The following is a 15,731-nucleotide window of genomic DNA, read 5'->3' as shown; positions in this document are numbered from 1 at the left end:
CTTAAAATAGGCAGTAGTAATTTATGGTAGAAAAAATCATTATAGTGGTTCTTGGAGTGGGGGGCTGAAAGGGGTGGGGACTGACTGACTGGGAAGGAGCATGAGGGAACTTTCTGGGGTGACAGTAATGTTCTATATATTGACAGGAGTTTGGGTTATCATGAACTGTTAAGTATGATGTTGGTTGTTGATTCTGGATAAATATTTTTCTATTATGTTAAGTATCTATCTAATGTTAGTTTTCTAAGTGTTTTCTAGTATTTTCAATCACACATACAAGCCTAGGTTAGAGTATTTTCAATCACACATACAGGCCTAGGTTAGAGTCTATTTGATCACCATATATTATTCCTCCATTATACTGTTACTATTTCTCTAAAACTTTCAAAGAAATCACCTATGCAATAGGAAGAGTTCTTGCGGAAAGCAAACACTGCTTAATTTTTGACTTGATATTATTATGGCCATTGAAAAATATATTCTAATTATTTTTTTTAGTTCCAAGCCAACAATTTTATATTCTCCAAGAAAAAAAGTTCTAATGTCTTTTTAACTAACAATAACTATAGTGTCATAAAAGTTAAAAAAAATCTCCTAATTTATTAAAATTTATTCCATGTCAGAAAAAAATTATAGAAGGAAGTAATTTTAACTTTGATGGGGCTAACCTATAATAGATTTTGCACATAAAATGTACTTTGGAATTTAAGACTAATAGGTAATATTACAGCTCCTAGAAAAATACACTTCTTTGGATTCAGCCACAATTCTTTTCCAGGGCAAGCACATGCCTTTCCAAATACTCTAATATAAAAGAGGAAGAGTTTGGAAAAATTAGCCTCTTTTATTAAGAAAGAAGTTACTACCACTTTCTAATATAAAGTATACCACAAAGCCTTTCTTCAAATTCCAAGATTGTGTAACTTCTTAGTAATTCACTTTACAACTCAGAAACCGAATGATCAGGGACTTTCATCATAGTTGGCAAACCAGTAAAACCTGTATGTAAGTTTTACTAGGTCTGAAAACTAAAACCATTATACACAGTGTGACTATAAGGCATGCAGATTGATTTTATAAATCACATATGAGAGTAGTCTTATTTATACATATACTTTTAATCTTTTAGTACCGATGACAGACGGTAACTTTTACAGTAGTTAAAAAAATGAGTTTCAGACCCTTGAAAAGGTATCTTTTATGGAAATTATATAGCACTTTAAAAGCTAAGTGTACCAGGAAAATTGATCAGCTCCTGACTGGTAAAGAGCATTGGTTAATTCAGTGAACATTTAGTGAACAACTATAGTGTACCAGGTTACTGACAGGAAGCTACAATAAAAGATTGAATGATAATTTTTAAAGGTTGTAGGTATAACTGACTCCAAGAAGCAGAGTTAAAATTTTTTAATACATACTCCTCTCCATACTGCTTGAATTTTTTTATTTGTGCTTTGGTATTTTTTCCCCAAACACAGTTAATACCTTTTATGATATGGGCATTTTATAATTAAAAAGTCACAAAAGTACCCAGTTCACACTTAAAGAATAGGAAGAAAAATAACGTCAAGCAATTAGCTTTAAATTCCAATTTGTTTAGTAAAGATCGTTTACTGAACCATGCCTGTGTCATGGTAAGTAACAAAGAAAGAAGTATATAGTATATAAATTTAATAAACAGAAAGATAACAAATTTACCTTAAAAGTAATCATATCTAAACCTGAGGTCATGCATAAACACTTTAATATGTTATCCACTTAAATTAAAAATGGATCTCAGAAATCTGTCAATGGCAAAACTTATATTTATATTTTCTGATCCTCAGTTCTTCTCTAACGCTGGGACTCACTTCACTGACCCCTATGTTCAAAATATTTGAGAGCTAGACGGAATCTTAGAGATAGTCCAACCCCTCCATCAACCCCAGTTTGATGAGAAAACTGAACCGTGTATTCATTCAATGCATATTTACTAATCCACGGTAGGGAGTAGAAAAACAAAATTCAGTAAGACTTGGTTCTTGCCTTAATAAGTTTATAAACCACTGTAGTTTCATGCTGTACACAGATAACGATAATACAATTAGACTACTTTATGTTAAAGGTTAAGCAAATTAATCTGTGAGCAAGCTAGGGGTACAATGTAAGTCTCCCAGTTTGCAGTCCACTGTCTTTTCTGTCACAAGATTCCACTGAGTTAAACGTCAAATCAAAAGACTTAAACTTAGGAAGAGACTTGAACACTGAAATTTTATTGACAAACTATTCACTGAAGTTAAAATTTCTATAATGCTGGATGATTTCACCATATGAACAGCTATCAGGTTAAAAGGAAGATTATTATTAATAACAGCATTAATTATTATATTGAACATTTTCTGACCACTTATTCTGTGCCAGATATTTTTCACAGATAACCTTATTTAACCTTCGTGAAAGCCCCCTGCAAGAGGAGTCATTACCTTCCATATTTTACAGTATGGAAACAGAGACTGTCCCAGAGATACACAGCTAGGAAGTAGCAGAGTAAAAACATGAACTCAAGCTCTCTGATGCCAAAGCCTGAGCTCTAAACCATTAGTTCCCTTGAACAATATGTAAAAGCATGCAGGTTCAGATCTCCTAGATTCCAGCTAAGTTGGGCTTGATACTGTGAAAGGCCTCAGAAAGATCAGCCTGGACTCAACTTTCCTCAGGCTATACAGGGAAAAGCTAATTTCACAAGGAATATTCCAAACTTACATATTTATAGGATCCCACTACCTAAAGATCATTTCTTTAACATAACATCAACATTTTTTCAAAGGCTTATTTGCCAGACACAATATTATGCACTGGTGACAGAAAGATAAATAAAATATGGTCTCTTTTCTATACTCATGCTAAATAAACATTTATATATTGCCTACTTTAGGCATTTGTGCCAGGTGTGAAAGAAGTCAAAGATATATCAGACAGGAACTCGAACAAACATCTTAAAAAAAAATCCAGTCAGCTAAAACATTAACATATACAAAAATTTCAGTAACACTAACAGTCACAGGTTTCCATATAATTAATTTCCATAAGTGACACAGACCAAAAAACCCCACAAGTTCAGGGGATTTAGAGATCACTATGTGCTGGAGAAGCTTCAGGGAGAGGAAGGAACACAAACTGGACCTTCCCTTAAGGATATACAGAATCTGGAAAAAACAAAAGGAGGATGGAGGAAAAGAATTCCAAGAGAAGGAAAAATAATATGGTCAAAGGCACTGAGATAGGAATATACAAAACACGTTCAAGGGACATTGAGTAAACAATGTGAGTACACCAAAGGTTGGTATATGACAATAGGGTTGAAAAGGCAGGAAGAAGCAAAATTACAGGGAGAACTTTATGATGCACATCTATAATAACATATTTCAAAGTCATTTTTATCATATACTATGCAAAAATGGGAAAAAATAAAATTCCTAAAAAGAATTAAATTCTTGTTTCTGCAATATATAATTTTGCTAATAAAAAAAGAGTTTGAAAAAGTTGCCATGGACAGGAGAAAGCAATGTTAAAAGGTTTTAGCCGCAGTGACAGGAATGAATAGCTTTTAAAATCAATTAAGAACAAGGATGGAGGAAAAGTTTAAAGGCACAGGAACCAGTTACAAGGCTAAAACTGAGGGTCCAGATGTAAGCTAAAGGCCTGAACTAAGGCACCACACAAGCACAGGGCTGATGGATGGTTAGAAAGAACATAGCCAATACGATGACACTACCTTGAGCAATCTAAGCCACCTAACCAGGACCAGCTGGTTTCAAAAACAAATGAACATCATTTCTGACTGCTGGGGAGTTTTGAAATAATAGGTGGGAATATCTGGAAGAAGGTTACACCCATGATGGCAACTGGGGTCTCCTCCTTGAGGCTTAGCCATGTTCCATGTCTAGACCAGAAACTTAGATGTAACCATGCAGCAAAGCTTCAAGACTGAAAAAGAGAGTACATGCTAATCCAACCTTGGCGGATTTCCTTAGAATTTCATTCAGCAGATTATTCACCTCCGTCTTGATGTGGTGCTATAGTTTATCACTTTATTTTTTAAATGATCAACATTATACTACCTGACTTGCCTTCTGCATTAAAACGACTGGCTATTCTGAGTTAATAAGATATACTCTGAATGAGTTATTAAGATACTTTGCCTGACCATACACTAAAATGATTTAAGAATATTTGCTTGACTGTGCTTTAAAATTGACAAAACAGTAGTTGTGGTGTAATGGAAAGAATGCAGACTTGGAAGTTAGCGATCTGGTTTGGAATCCCAGCCTTGCCACTTAAGACATGATATGTGGTAAAACATAAAAGGGCATACAAAGAAAAGGTAAGCCCATCTCCCAACCACCAATCACCCTCTGTGACGACAATCGTTGTTTAGACTCTTCTGTATATATCCTTTTAGAAATATGCTAGGCATAGGCCAATTTCTCCCTTTTCGTATGTAAATGGAAAACACAAATACTTGAATAAATTAGCCTGCATCCTAATTTATTCAATTTATCATATATCTTGGTGATCATTCCACATCAGCACATATAGATCGTTTTTTTTTAATCAGCCAACCCCCTACTGTTGGACAGTCAGGTTGTTTTCAATCTTTGATACCTTTACTTGTAGAATATATGAAAAAAAATCTAGGTTCAATAGTAATGCAAACAAGCTTGTCTATAATAAATTATAGAAATGGAATTGGATATTAAGGAATAGGTATTTTAAAAATATGATTGATATCACCAAATTATTCTCAAAAAGAGTATCCTACCAACAGTACATAAGTATACCTTTTACTTTCCGACCTTTGTGTCACACATATTTGATCAAAACTACATTCAGAGGACAATACTGTTTATAGAAAAAAAATCTGTTAGGAAGAGTTCAGTGAGACTGTAGATTCAAAAATCACCTATCAATACAGGCTACCTATTTGATATGGACATCTTATTAGAAGGTTTAGGAGACAAAAATTCTTACTACTGTAACTTATTAAAGGGTACAAAATGCAAATATTAAACATTAAGAACAATAATAAAATGTGACTAGAGATTTTGGTGATACATTCATAACTCATCATTCCACCTTATATTCTTTGGTCAACTCTCCTTACTCACATATCCATCCCTGAAGAAAAAAAAAAAAAGCTTCAAAAAACAAGCTTACCATGATTGTAAAGAAATGCCTATAATCAGGAGCTACTCTTGCCTAGAAAAATTAGAAACTTTAAGGCTGTTGCTAGGTACTTTTCTAACAGTAATTCTATTTCCGTACAGATATACATCAACAGAATCGTTACAAGACTCCCCATATGATGCAATAAAAAGCTATTGGTACAGTTTTGTTCACTTGAAACATGTCAAATGTATCTTAAAAGAGATTTATGTCAACATTATACTAAGAATTATTAACTGATTCTGAAGATTTCCCTTCCAGATAAAACTGATCCACAAGGTTACAAATGGCAACAGGAGACTGAGAATAGAGAAACTGGTACAGATGTACCAATAGTTTGTGAGCAAAGAATGACATTTTTTTGCTGTTATTTTGTGCAAATTTAATTAATAGATAATACAAGACAGATATTCAATATAAGGTAACAAAAAAGGTAGACATATACCAAACACATATGCAGAAATAACTTACTATGCAAAATTCATTCTCTGTGTTCATATACCAGAAAGAAGATGGTATTTCATGTCACTAAAAACACCAAACTCAATTTACACTGCACAGTTATAGGATTAGGTGCCAATTAATGGTGGAATAGTGGAGTTATAACTCCCGTTACAAATTTTTCTTGTTTTACCAGAATTTACTACATGCAAATTTTGACAAAAATACTTTAAAATGCTTTACTTTAAATTGCTTTAAAGAAAAGTACAAAGTACAACACCATATAACCACCACCTGATATGAACAACTGCTAACAGTTTGCAATTTAAAAAGAAATAATACCTTAAAGTTCATGTCCCTAATGTTTCCCTCCTCAAGGGCAATCACAATAATGGATTTGGTGTGATTCTAGTTGACGCTTTTATATCTATAATACATATACAAGTACCCACAAATAATATACAGTATTGTTTTATGTGTTTGAAAATTTACATAATGGTATAGAACTGTGTGTAATGCTCCACAACAGACCTGAGATCTGATTAAAGGCTAAGATTTCCATTTTATGAAAATACCATAACTAATGTTTCCATCATGTATGGCCAAGAGGACTGTTTCCAACCTTGTACACACCTTGTTACGCACCCTCATAAGTTCCAGATAAATACTTACACGTGGAAAAGCTGGGTTGAAGGGTGTGCACATCTTCAACTTTTCTAGATTTTATCAAAATATTCTTCAAAGTAGTTGTATCGACACTTCTACTGGGAGCACAAGAGTGCCTGCTTCCTCCATATCAGGAATACTAAATGTTGTCAGACATCTTCATTTTTGCCAAAAGGCTGGGTATTGTGAAATGCATTTCCCTGATTACTAGTGAATTTGAGCAACTTTTCATTGGTTTGTTTCTTTTTGAATTACCTATTTTTATCCTTTGCCTATTTTCATTAGGTTATTTTTCCTTCTCTTAATTTATAGGCATTCTATACAGATTCTAAATTTGAAATACTTTTTGACTGTTATATGTATATGGCAAATATGTACTCCTAGTCTGTGGGTTGTCTTTTACTTTATGTTAGCTTTTTACATACAGGAATTTTAATTTTGATACAAATATATCAATCTCTTACTTTAAAGTATACAATTTTTATGTCTAAGAAATCCTTACCTCAAGGTCATAAATATGTTTTAATATTTTCTTCCAAAAGTTTTCAAGTTCCATTTCCCACACTGAGTATTTTAATTCATTTGGAGACTTTGTTTTGGTGTGTGTGTATGTATATGGTAAGAGGTAAATAAATAATTTCCCTCTAGAAGGAGAAAAATTTATTGAATAGCCTACCCTTCCCGCACTGATTTGACTCTTTTTCCTATACAAAAGACTCCTTGAGCTTGTTTCTGGTCTGTAATCTCTTTCTTACTTCACTCTGTCTACCTCTGCTCTTCTTTGCTTTTAAAGCATTTGTTCTGTAGATGGCAACATATATTGATTTTTTTAAAACTATTATTAAGTTCCAAAAAAATAAATAAATAAAGGGAAAAAACCCCTTTTCTGGCCATCCGTTAGTTATAAAATTGAGTAAGTAACCATTGTCTAAGAAGAACACAAAAAGAAATTATATTTAAAAATAACTTACATGAATGTGATTAAACACATCTGTAAAAATGTAGGTACAATGCCTTTACAGACATAAAATACAATGCATTAACTGTATGGTAGTAGATTTTAATGAACCATTACAAAAATCCTAAATCCAATGTTTGCCTTTTCATAATTTATTTTACACTTATACAGACTTACTGCAAATGATAATAAATATTAATTCAGCTGACTCTCACAACAGCTCTATGAGGTAGGTACCGTTATCCTCATTTTTAGATGAAGAGACTGAGGCATTGAGAGATTAAGTTACTTATTCAAAGTCACAAGGATAAAAAAGTAGCAGAAACAGGATCCAAGCCAGGTAGTCTGACTCCAAACTGTGCTCTTAACTCACTATGCTATACAGCTTTTTCCCTTAAAATGAGCAGACTTCTTTGATCTAATTTATGGTGGCTACTCAAATAGAAATGCTATCAAATTTTCCTGTGAATTTCAAGTACAAATGTTCCCAGTATGTTTTTTAAACGATTATTTTAATTAGTATGCCATACACCCATTAGTCCCATTTAATCCTATAAATTAGTACTAGCAGACATCACCTATCTTTCTCAGTCTTTTATCATCAGCAAATCTGATCTAGTTTTCCCTCATCGCTTCGTATATTTTTTCTTATAAAAGAAAGAACTATAAAATGAGTTTTTGAAGTCCTCTCACATATATATTCTCATGTAAACTTCATTAAAACCCTATAACTAGCAGTGGACAGAAATGACTCCTATGCTTTACACAGAATAAGAAGGCTCTAAAAGGCTAAGTAATTTACCCAAGGTAACAGAGCTGTAAGTGGCAGAGCAGAACTGAGGATCAGATATCAGTACTACAAGTTGAGTGGTCTTCAAAAAGTAGGCCAAGTTCAAAAGTATAGATGGTATAGACTGGCACAGACCTACTGCTGTTTTATCAGTTACGCATCTTTCCACAGCTACTCTTTTACCAAGCCCATATTTCTCTATTTTATTCATACCAGTGTGAGAGATCTGTCATGTAGCTTGCTATAATCCAAATATATCAGCTCTAGGACAGTCTTCTTAATCCTGTTATAGTTAAGTGTTATCTTTTGCTGAATCTTAGTAAATACCATTGCTGTATTCAGTTATATCAGGTATTCATTTCTCAGAAATCTGAAGAATCTATTTTTAAAGTGAATTAGACAATTTACATTCAACTTGTTCAGATTTCCTGGGCAGATGTCCTTAGTTTGTAGAAACTATATGCATAGGCGGAATTAGAGAGTTATCGTGCTCCAGCGAAATGGGGGCCAGCAACCACTTTAAAAATTAATTGGAGGGAGGGAGACGCAAGAGGGAAGAGATATGGGGATATATGGATATGTATAACTGATTCACTTTGTCATAAAGCAGAAACTAACACACCATTGTAAAGCAATTATACTCCAATAAAGATGTTAAAAAAATTTAATTGCAGGTACACACAATGTTCACTGCAGCACTGTTTATAATAGCCAGGACATGGAAGCAACCTAAGTGTCCATCAACAGATGAATGGATAAAGAAGATGTGGCACATATATACAATGGAATATTACTCGGCCATAAAAAGAAATGAAATTGAGTTATTTGTAGTGAGGTGGATAGACCTAGAGTCTGTCATACAGAGTGAAGTAAGTCAGAAAGAGAAAAACAAATACCCTATGCTAACACACAGATATGGAATCTAAAAAAAAAAAAAAAAATTGGTTCTAATGAACCTAGGGGCAGGACAGGAATAAAGATGCAGACGTAGAGAATGGACTTGAGGACACAGGGAGGGGGAAGGCTAAGCTGGGACAAAGTGAGAGAGTGGCATGGACATATATACACTACCAAATGTAAAACAGATAGCTAGTGGGAAGCAGCTGCATAGCACAGGGAGATTAGCTCGGTGCTTTGTGACTACCTAGAGGGGTGGGATAGGGAGGGTGGAAGGGAGACGCGAGAGGGAGGGGATACGGGGATATATGTATACGTATAGCTGATTCACTTTGTTATACAGCAGAAACTAACACAACACTGTAAAGCAATTATACTCCAATAAAGATGTTAAAAAAAATTAATTGCAGGTACAAATTTCCAATTGTAAGATAAATAAGTCTTGGGGATGGAATGTACAGCATGGTGACCATAGTTAACAAGACTGTTTTGTGTATCTGAAAGTTGCTCAGAGAGTAGATCTTAGAAGTTCTCATACAGGAAAAAGAATTGTAACTTTGTGTGGTGATGGATGCTAACTAAACTTCCTGTGGTGATCATCTCACAATATAGACATATTATCAAATCATTATGTTGGACACCTGAAACTAATAACATGTCACATGACAATTAGATCTCAAAAAAAAGTTAATTGTAATACTGAAACAAACACTCATATGATAAGGGAGTTGAAGTAGATCAATCCTAAACTAACGCAAAACCCCCGAAAATCAACCCAAGAGGAGCTGTGTTCAAAATATGGCCAAACAGCAAAACATAATTCACTTAAGCATTAACAAGTATGTTTTTAGTATAAATAATTTAGAAACCACACTTTATCATCAACTCTTACAGTACTTATAGGTAGAAGCCAATAAAAACAACTACCTGAAAGAAAAAGAATAGACTATTAATATTTAAGATACTTCTCAATCCATATTTGTAATTTAGATATAAGTAGACTGTATTTTTAGATCAAGGTAAGTGTTCTTTTTCAGTTAATCATCCTAAAACCATGGGAGTTAACGGGGTGGGCACAATTAAAAGCCATCATATAAAAACAAATTAACCGAATTTAGTTTCTGACCTAAATATACTAAACAAAATGAAAATTACACTAATCCTGGAAGGTTTTTTCCAACAAATGTTTTTAAAAAAACAAGCAAAGAAACAGATAAGCATACATTCTGAAGATCACCCCTAAAGTAGAAAGTGTAAGTTTAATTTTTGACAGAAATAAGGCCTGTTTCCCTTGATTAATGCCCCTATCTTGCTTCCTTTTAAACTATGTACCACAATGGCTTGAAACATCATACTGCATTTTAAAATCTCTTTATTATTAATTGGTGAGCCAGATAATAGTAAGCACGTTCCCAGATGATGTTTTAAACAAGGCAAAACATAAAATAAACATTATCTTCTCTTTACCCTCATTTTCTTGCCTCTCCATCAAGAACATAAACTCAAGGACATACACTAAACTTCTTTTGGATTCCTACAACCCTTAGCTGATCACAGTTTAATAAATGTATTGATCAATGTAAAATATTGAATACCAACTATACTCGTCACTGTTCTAGGCAATGAAAATATCTGACGAAATTTCCACAAGAATTAATAAGTTTGAAGCTACTGAAAGGCATAGGCAAAAAAATGACAGTCATGTAAGAGATAAATTTAGGACCATATGTCCAGACAATAGTAGGAAGTCTCATTCAGCTAAAAGCAGTGAACCTAATAAATTTTAGAAATATTCTGTTGATACTCTCTTGTTAGAAGCCAGAGGAAGCACTAAACCCAATTCCAACCTAACAGGGAGGAACTACCGTACTTTGTAAAGCAGAAGAGATGGGAACTCTGGAAGATGGTAATCATATAGCACAGGTGATACTAAGAAAGGAACAGAGCACAGTGAGATACGTACTCTTTCAGAGTTTTGAGAAAAGATAGGCAAGGTAATGAAACAGAAAATTTAAAAAAGGAGAAAGGTGACTCAAGAAGTCTGTAGGCTCACAAGTTAAATTATTAAATTCAATCATAAATGCCTCCTGATAAGCAGCCTTACAAAAATTTGAAAGCATGATAAATACAGAATAAAAGAAATCCATCATTGAAAGGCATAAGTTATGTGACCACCTACTGTCTCTACAAAGAACTGGCTCATCCTAAGCAATTACAGACCAATTTTGATTAGAACTCTAAGGCTTAGAGTGCAACCAGCATTCCTCAGGATAAGATACTACAATCTGTTCAGTGCTAATCAATGGCATTGGCACAACTTTTATCTTGCAGTCTAATTGGAAAGCAAAACAATTACCAAATTGGCTCAACTGGCAAAAATACAGGGGAAAATATATAATTAATGTGTGTATATATTCAAGCAAGTAAAACGAAATACAAAAGATCTAATTAGTTTAACAAATGGATCTAGTAGGAACATCAAAATGATGCTGCAACAATTTATCAAACACTGAGACTTCATTAGAGCTCATTTTAAATTCTTCTACTGAAAACATCAAACTTATAAAGCTATAATTCTTTTAATTTTTGAATGTTTTATAAATATAGACTACTCTTCTAATCAAGAAAAAAAGATTAAATATAGTATGAAGACTTCTTACAGTATTTTAAAACCAGCACTATACTAGTATTAACCGAGGTCAACAGACTTTTGGGTAAACGAATTAGTAAATCTTACAAAATTAAATTGCTTTTAGACATCCTTAAAGAAAACTACTTTTCACTACACATCTATTATTCTGAAGTATTATGAATTTTCAGATCAGACACACATCAATCAAAAAATACATAAAAACAAATAAAAATAATTTAATGTTTTAGGTAATCCATACTATCAATCTTTATACTGTTTATAATGAACCAAAAAGTACTTATTGAGTATTATAAAGTCATAATCCAACTAGCAACAGCTGACATGCTAGAACTGAACACAGAGGACCTTAAAACAGACAGTAGTCTGGTCCTAAAGAAGGATTCATCCTTAGAATCTCTAAAACAGAATTTGTGTGATTAGGAGCTTAGTCAAAATCTTCAAAACATGGTACTAACCACAGTTTTACAGACTTATTTTAGCATTTATCTATTTTCTGACTGTATTAAGACATTTAAGTGCACTGATATTTTGACATACACAATGCACTTGCATTTAAGCTATACTAAAGTTTGTGCTATAAATATCTGCACATTTATAGGAGGAATATTTAAGAAATATTTCTTCTTTTTATGATGCCATCATAGGCCTAAATTTAAAAGCTAAAACTATAAAACTTCTAGAAGAAAATACACAAGAAAATTGTTGCAACCTTAGGATAGGCAAATATTTCTTATTTAGGACACAAAGAGCACGAATCATTAAGGAAAAAACCCGATTAACTGGACTTGATAAAATTAAAAACCTTTGTTCATAAGACCCATTATTAAAAAATGAAAAGGCAAACCATACTGGGAGAAAAAATTTGCAAAACACATACTTGATAAAGGACTTGGGTCCAGAATATATAAAGAACTATAACTCAATAACAAGCTGGGAACAGACATTTCACAAAAGATACATTAATGGCAACACACACACACACACACACACACACACACACACACACACACACCCCCAATGGCAAAAAGCTCAGAAGAAATAGCTCAGCATCACTAGCCCTCAAGAAGTGAAAATTAAAACCACAATGAAATACCACAGCACTCTCACTAGAATGAGTTAAATAAAAAGCCTGAAAATACCAAGTGTTTGGGGGATGTATAGAAATTGAAACTCTCATACACTGGTGATGGAAATTTTAAATGATACAACCACTTTGTAAAAACAGTTTGACCGTTTCTTACAAATTTAAATATATACTAAGTATATGACCCAGCAATTCTATTCCTAGGTATTACCCAAAAGAAATGAAAACATATGTCCATGCAAAACTTATACAAGAATGTTCATGGCAGCTTTATTCATATAGGCCAAAGATGGAAAAAACACAAATGGCTAACAGATGAATGGATAAACCAAAAAAGGAATGAACTATTAATACACATAAAAACATTATTTGGATAAATTTCAAAAACATTTTACTGAGCAAAGGAAGCCAGACAGAAAAGACTATATGCTCCGGAACTGCATTTATATGAAATTTTAAAATAGACAAAACTTAACTAAGGAAGTGGTTCTCAATTGGGGAAATTTTGCCCTCCCCTTCTTGGACAGTGCTGGTGACATTTTTTGATTGTCACAACTTAGGGAATGGGGTCGGGGTGGTTGCTACTGGTATCTAGCAGACAGAGAGGCCAGCGATGCTGTTAAACATTCTAGAATGCAGAGGACACTAACACAACAAAGAATTATCAGGCCCAAAGTTTCGATAGTGCCTAGGCCAAGACTGGAAAATTGTGTTCTACAGTGGTCAGTGATGGTCTTGGGATATTGAATGAAAAAGAAAATGAAAGAGTTCTGGGGACAATAAAAATGTTTTATATTTTATTTGTAGTAGTAATTTGTTTTCCAAAACTCATCACACTGTACACTTGAAATGGGCACATTTTATTGTATGCAATTTTACCTCAAAGTTGATGGTAAAAATTACAGTGTCTGTCAACTAATATAAAGCTATATAAAACAGTTTAAAACAATTTTTGCTTTTTAAATTATATGGATAGAAAAGACAGAAAGGGCAAGTACCACTGGTTGGATTATGGATAATTTTGATTTTTTTTTCCCTGTTGCTCATTTGTTTTGTATTAACTTGAAAATACATTATCTAAAATATATTATCTAATTATATATTTTTGAGTTATACCCAAAACAGGTCCAATTAAATGAGGATAATAGAAAAGCACAACTGCAGATGAATATTTGATAGTAGTTAAATTTTGATTTTTGATCACAGGACTTAAGTTATTTCAAGAAACTATAAAAATGTATAATGCAAAGGCATTCAGAAGTCAATTTTTACTCTAAAACACCTCTATAATATTTAGTCTAAATTATAAATATATTTGTATACAAAAGGTTTTTAAGAGACATTTTCACTATAAACAGTGATATCACGCCATAATAAGGTAGGGTGAACAGGATAATAAATTCTTTTAAATTAAATAAAGTTATGAAGTAAGGAATAACCCATTTCATTATATTTATATAGTAGAAAAACACAGCAGATGCAATTTAATTATGTTCAACAACAGGCCAGGAACTGTACAAACTGTGAGGAATATAAAGATGACCCTCAAGAAGTGACTATCTAATGGAGAAAAATGATACTGTTAACAAATCAAATAAAAAAGTTAAAAGCAACGGTTGAGGTTTGAAAATAGTACAATGAAAGAACCAAACAACCAAGCCTGGAGAGTGTGGGAAACATTTACAAAGATGACATTTGAGCTGGGTCTTGAGGAAGTAGTAAGAGCTTATCCGGTGAAAATCATTATTAGATAGTTCAAAAATCTGAAACCAAACAAAGAAAGCCAACTACCTAACAATTTTGTTACACTGCTCTTTGTTACATTTTATGGTCTTAAAGGTCAGCAATGAGCAAATCGTTTCCAGAAATGGAATATTATCCTATAATATTGAGCAAGGAAGTTACACCTGCTGAGAAAATTCCATATTCAAGAGAGAAATATGCTCAGTATTTACCCTGATGGAAAGTGCACTCTTTGCACTTTCACTACATCTAAGTTAGGAAATTTAAGTCTCTGGCACCATTTAAAAGTATAGACAAAAAATAATCAATTGGGTTACAATTTTAAAATTGTATATTTAACATTTGTTAGTAAATTCCAGTTGGCCTCACATAACACACAAAAACACCTTATACCATTAATAAGGGAAAAAATCTAAGATGCCTCTCAAAAGGGGTGGGTCCTAGGAATACAGTATACATCCTTGACAGCACGTTTTAAAGCCATAAGAAATGCTTATAAATATATGATGAATGAAGTAAACGACTACTCTATACTGCTAACAATGATTATAACAAGGTAAAAAAATTAATTCCTGGGCTTCCCTGGTGGCGCAGTGGTTGAGAGTCTGCCTGCCAATGCAGGGGACACGGGTTCGAGCCCTGGTCTGGGAGGATCCCACATGCCGCGGAGCAACTAGGCCCGTGAGCCACAATTACTGAGCCTGCGCGTCTGGAGCCTGTCCTCCGCAACAAGAGAGGCCGCGATAATGAGAGGCCCGCGCACCGTGATGAAGAGTGGCCCCCACTTGCCGCAACTAGAGAAAGCCCTCGCACAGAAACGAAGACCCAACACAGCCTTAAAAAAAAAAAAGAGTTAATTCCTAACTTAGGCAGAGAAAAAAGCCTGTGAGGTGGTGAGACCAGCAGATACACTGCAGGTAGAACTTGCCTAGCCAGTTCCTTAGACTTCCTGTAATTTTGGAAACCTACTGAAATTAAGGAACAGAAATGCAATTAAATTGAGTTTAAACAGAACAAATTTTATGCAACAGAAAACCTAATTTTTGAGTGAGCAAGTCACCCCAAAGACAAAGGGTCTTCAAGTGGATCTGACTTCGTGGAGAGAAATTTCCTATTCTTTTCTCTCTTGACTTTGAGTCAAATAATTACTGCGAACAATTTAAGGAACACTGTTTCCAGGTAGTGGTGATTCAGGGGATTGGAGAAAACGGAAAAAGGATTAAAGCGATAAACCAAGGTTGCAAGGGAGTCTTCTGGAGTCACGTAATAGCCAGTGAACTAGCCAGTGAACGCT

The 15,731-nt window shown here is 33.7% G+C and overlaps 1 protein-coding gene across 2 annotated transcripts in view; it reads right to left on the bottom strand.

The window, feature by feature from the left end:
• RELCH (RAB11 binding and LisH domain, coiled-coil and HEAT repeat containing) overlaps nucleotides 1-15,731 on the bottom strand; it is a 122,031-nt gene that overhangs the window by 105,291 nt on the left and 1,009 nt on the right. The window lies entirely within an intron of this gene.

The sequence above is a fragment of the Eschrichtius robustus genome, chromosome 14 (genome assembly GCF_028021215.1).
Source record: "Eschrichtius robustus isolate mEscRob2 chromosome 14, mEscRob2.pri, whole genome shotgun sequence".
NCBI classification, from domain to species: Eukaryota; Metazoa; Chordata; class Mammalia; order Artiodactyla; family Eschrichtiidae; genus Eschrichtius; species Eschrichtius robustus.
The sequence above is the reverse complement of the archived record's forward strand: the minus strand, read 5'-3'. Positions and strand labels throughout refer to the sequence as shown.